At 56.8% G+C, this 5255-nt stretch overlaps 1 long non-coding RNA gene across 1 annotated transcript; it reads left to right on the plus strand.

Annotated features, from left to right (window-relative positions):
* Positions 1 to 744: 744 nt before the first annotated feature.
* LOC127468655 (uncharacterized) lies at positions 745 to 2080 on the plus strand. The gene is made up of 3 exons (XR_007903636.1): positions 745 to 852; positions 1307 to 1377; positions 1888 to 2080. It is a non-coding gene; the product is annotated as an uncharacterized LOC127468655 (long non-coding RNA).
* The last annotated feature ends 3175 nt before the right edge of the window (positions 2081 to 5255 follow it).

Here is a 5255-nt window from a genome sequence, read left to right on the forward strand (position 1 = left end):
TGGGGCTGTGCCCAGCAGAAGGCCCATGAGTGACTGCTGGTTTTGCCAGTCCTGCTGGTTCCTGACACTCTGCTCATCCTGGCCAGCTGTCCCAGCCCTGGAGGGGACGAGGCAGGAGAGGGAATGGCCAGCTGTGTCACGGCAGAGCTGGTGGTCTGATGGTCACGGAGTGCTGTGGGCAGGACACGTGGGCTCAGGGTGACACAGCCAGGTGAGACCATCCTGCTGCCAGCCACAGGGTCTGATAGAGCCTGGGGAGGGAGGAGGAGAGATGGAGAGGGACATGGGTGCTTAGTTTTTATGGTAAGGAGTCATAAGAAAGAAAAAACCAACTCATAAAATCTACATGTGCAAATTAATCACCCGAAGCATCTACTCCCTGAGGTGTTCCTGCTGCAATCCCTCCTGCAGCCATGTGCTGAGCTGGGCTGGGGCTGCTGGACCAGGCGAGCTGGGCACACAGAGCACAGATGGATATGTGGAATTACCTCCATGCCCAGCTCCTGCCACACACCATGGGCTCAGGGCGGGTTCCTTGGCTGCAGGAGGAAGGGCTGGGGGTGCAAGGAGCAGCTGTGTCAGCTCCAGACTGGCCACAGGGGCCTTTGCCTGGCTGGACTCTGTTCTGTGCATCCATTGCAAGACTTTTCCAGGCAGCCATCACCATGGTAACGCTGGAAATGGTGCTGGTTCAGGTCAGTCAGAGCACTCACAAACACAGAAAATGGCATTTCTGACACAGGAGCCAGGCTCTGCTCCCACAGGCTTTGGGTACCCAGGGATGGGGCTGCTCGGAGAAGATCCTTGCACCCTGGTGCTCCCTGGGATGTGTCCCCTGAGCTGGAGTGAAAGGTGGTGGAGGGAGCACGTGGGACAGGAGATGCTGGGGAAAAGGGAGCAGCACAAAGTGGGCTTCTCCAGCAGCGCTCTGGGCGTGGATGGGGCCGGGATGGGCAGAGCTCATCCCTGGGATGACCTCAGGGTCTGAGGGACAGAGCAGGCATTTTGTGGAGCTGCATCCTCACCCCATATATCAGAACCATCCAGCACTGGGCTGGGGTTTCCCAGCCATCACTGGATTATTCATCCATGTAAGCAGAGTCTGCTCCATGTCAGGAGGACAGCTCAGCTCGCTGCTGTACAGCCAGGCTGGGTTTTTCCCTGTGTGCCTTTTTAAAGGCTGGACTCTGCTGTTTAACCCCCTGGACAGTCCTGTAAGGTGCTTTCGAGCTCCTCCTGGCCAGCCCTTACACTGTCCTGAGCAACCAGAGATCCTCAGCAAACCCAGCCACCTCCTCTTTCTCAGCTGTTCCAGAGCCCTTGGGGCTGCCCTGCCCTTCCCACCACTGGAGGATGCCCACTTTGTGCTTCAACCAGGTATTTATTCCCATGGGCACTCGCCCACACATTCCAAGGCACCTTAATTTCCCTGACAGCCCTTAATATGGACCCATCCTGCATGTGCTAGGAGACCCAAGTGGATTTTCCTAGCTGAGTCTCACCTGCCCAGCAGGATGTGAGGTGACTCTGCCCACATAGTCCATCACTATCCATATGTCCACTGTTTTTTTATTCCTCGTGATTTGTCCCTGCAGTTCCAAGGCTGGGCAAAGATCTGACTTCAATTAAATCCTCCTCCTAAGAGCCATGCAAGGATTTGGGAACTTTTAAGGGGTGGAAAGTTACTCCTAACTTCAAGCTGGCCTTGCTCCAGCTTTGGGAATGGAGCCTTGTCACACTCTGCTCCCAGTGCAGGGCTTCTCCATACCTGGGATTTTCTCCTCTTTCTCACACTGTAACCTCTCAGTCTTTTTAACACTGAGCTTCACGTCTTGCTGTGAGGCTTTTCCTCTAGAAATCAACAGCTTTTGTTTCTTCTTTTTACAGCAGTTCTCTACCACTGACTTAAAGCATGGGACCTGTGTGCCAGCACCAAAAATTGGGGGAAATCTCCTTGGATGCAGGCACTGGGATAGCAGGTTTCCACCCAGCCAGGTGGTCCTGGGATGTGCAGATCCAGAAGTGCAGAGGTGGAAAATCACCTGTACCCAGATCTACTTGCCCTGCTGAGCTCCCCTCTCCTCTGTGAATGCCGTGTCACCTATTACTGGTTTTCCCTTGTTTTCTGCATGATACACCGCAGAAAAAGGTGAATTAGGGCCTTTGCAGGGCTCTGTGGAAGTACTTTTGCTCAGGGAGTTTGTGGAGCCGCTCTCTGAGAGGAGGAGCAGGCGGTGGGTCCCTTGTGGAGGGACCAGGAGGGGACGGCAGTGATGGGAAAACAGGGAGGAGGGTGACAAGACCCTGGCCTGGGAGCTGGGCAGCGGGTGCATGTGGTAAAGCCGTGGTGGCTGTGGCTAAAACCGTGCTGGCTCGGAGCCGTTGAGCCGGGAGTTGCCATGGCAACGGCTGGAGGATGCTCGGAGGGCTCTGCCGCCATGGCCGGGCCTTGGTCCCAGCCCCAAGCACGGGTGAGGCTCCCCTTGCTGGGAGGCTGCAGGTCCCTGGGGAGGTACCAGCTTGTGCTCAGCAGAGAGGGAGCAATCTCCTTTCAGCCAAGCCCCAAAGCACCTGACAGAGGAGCTGCCTTTAACAGAGAGAGAAAACACAAGCAGGAGAGCAGCCCCAGGCAGGGCGGGACCCACAGCCCGTCAGCAGCCCTTGGGCCGTGCCGAGGGTCCCGTCCCTGATTCCCAAACCTGCCCCCCGTGCCTGGCAGAGCCTGGAGAGCCAGCTCCTGGCTCAGAGCACAGCTGGGGCTGTGACACCGTCCCTGGTGTGGCTGCAGGTTATGGACCCACTTGCTGCTTCGCTGCCCTGCAGTTCCCCTGCAGTTCCCCGGGCGCTGCAGTGCTTGGCTGGACCGGGGCTGGAATGTTTGTTTGAGCTGAGCCTCCCCAGCCACTCGGAGTAGGCTGCTGGCCTGAGTGTGGGTGGCAAGAGCCCAGGCCTTTGTGCCTCCCTTTGCTTGCCCTGGCCCCAGGTGGGCTGTTTGCCCCAGGACCAGCTGTGTTGGCAGTGGCTGCTCCAGCCCCCAGCCAGCCCCTTTCCCCAGCCTGCCCCTCTTCCCCCGAAGCCTTTGGTGACTGCACTGTCACCAGCACTTTGCACAATTGTGGGCATCATTCGTTGCTGCTGCCACCTCCCAAGCTGGCTGCTCTTGGGAGACAGGCTTCCCTTTAAAATCATCCCAGTTTCCCAGGTTGGGGGTATTTACTCAGGTTCCCAAAAAGCCTGTTTCCAGGAGCATCTCTGCCAACTCGCTGGCACAGCTGTTGGAGATAGTGACCTGCCCTTTCCAGGGTCTTCTTGGAATATGTGAAATTTATTATTGCATCTGCCAGGCTCTGAACAGCCCTTTCTGGGAGTGGGTAGGTTGGGCTGTCTGAGGATTCACACACAGTTCCTCGCACCAGAATCCCTGGAGATGCCTCCTAGCCCTGTGGCTCCCTGCTGCTCCCTTCTCAGCTGGGTTCATCTTGTCATCTGTGGGTCACCTCTGTCTCCTCTCTGCTCCCCAGGAGGGGAATCCCCCAGTTCTCCCACCAAAGTAAGGAGCTTGGGCAACACATCCCAGTGCTCCTCCTGCCGCTGCCTTGATGGATTCCTCCCTCTTGATGGCTGTGAGGAGGGAATGGGAAGATGACCTTGGACCTCAAGCCCACTCTGCTCCTCACTCACTTTGTTGCCCACAAGCTGTCCATTTTCCCCAGACCTCTTCAGCCTTTAGATTCCCCCTCAGATCCTTTGGTCCCCATTTTCCTGGAATTGCTGTTCCATGCCAGTGACAACCAATGGGAGCAGAAACATCCTGTGTGTCCTGTGTGGGTGTTCCAGCTGGTGAGGCTGAGCTGGGCTGTTTGCTCTTCCCTGGCTGCAGCATCCATCCCTGGACCATGAGGGTGGAGCCAGGACCCTATGCCCATCTGCAGGACCCACCCAGCCATGAGCACAAACCTATGTCCACACTCACAGGTCTGGTGACAAGCCCTGTGTGTATCCCTCTGTCCAGCATCATTAACACCCTCCAGAGTAACAAGAGGCTCCATGTCTTGCAGACCCAGCTCGGAATGGCTCGACATGAAGACACAGTTCTGGGATGAGCACGGCCAGGACCACACTGCCAGAAGATCCCACAGAGCCAGGGAAAGGGCTGGCTGAGCCAGGCAGTGTTGGTTCCCTGGCAGGAATCCCTCTTGCTGTGAACAGGAAGGAGGGAAGAGGCGATGGAGGAACTGTCCTGGCTCTTGGAATGAACCAGTGTGGAATCCCTATGGGAGACAGAAGAAGTGGCTGGTAGGGCATTGTGCCACTCCTTGAAGGAGGAAGATGGTGATGGCTGATGGTGATGAGGTGTGATGGCGCAGGAAAGCCCCAGTGAAGAGGCATTGTGCAGTGGGAGCAATGGGAAAGGCTGGCCAAGGGAGGCACCACGTTCTGCAACAGCCTTCAAAGAGTTTCCCTAAGTGTTGCTGCTCTTCAAGGCTTCCTCCTCCAAGAAAAAAAAAAAAAAAGTAGGGAAAAAAGGAGATGAGGAAGAGCAATCTCTGGGTGTGGGATGAAAGAGGCCTGTCTTGACTATTTACCCAGCAATTATAAGTAAATCGGTGGTGCCTAACGGGGCCGGTTGCCATAGTGACGATGGGATGGAAGGACCAGCATTTGGTCCTGGCTGCAGCCAATCAGGCTGGGAAGCCCAAGCTGCAATATAAAGTAAAGATTCCCATCTTCCAGCCACGCACTTGCCAAGAAAGGGAAATAGGTTCAAGAGTCTGGGGAAAAAAAGTGCTGCGGCCGGCGGCAACCAGGGCGGCTGCTCCCGTCATGGCGGACTGCGAACGCCCGGGCAGGTGAGAATCCCAACTCTCCCCATCTCCCGCTCATTGTTCTCCCGCGCCGCGGTCGCTCCGCCGCCCCACCCCACCCACGCCGCCGCCCCGACCCCCTCGCCCCGGCACCCACAATGGAACCCCCCTTCGGGCGGGAGACAAAGAGAGGCGGGTGGAGAAAGGCTCCACCATTCTCCCCAAATTGCCATCGTAGGCCTTTCAAATCAAATTTCGCAAAGCAGCTTCATCAAAGGCCCCCGGCTGAGAGGCACGAGCCCCATATTCCTGCCCCCCCCCCCCCCCGGCAGGTCTGGGGTGGCGCGGTGATCCCATACAAAAGTCGGCACCGCTCCAGAAGTGTCTTTGCAAAAAAAAGAGGGAAAAAAAAAAAAGAAAAAAGGGGGGGGGGGGGAAAAAAGGGGGGGG

Source organism: Manacus candei, unplaced genomic scaffold, assembly GCF_025592945.1.
Source record: "Manacus candei isolate 608988 ecotype Guabito, Panama unplaced genomic scaffold, ASM2559294v1 h1tg000002l, whole genome shotgun sequence".
Classification (NCBI taxonomy): Eukaryota; Metazoa; Chordata; class Aves; order Passeriformes; family Pipridae; genus Manacus; species Manacus candei.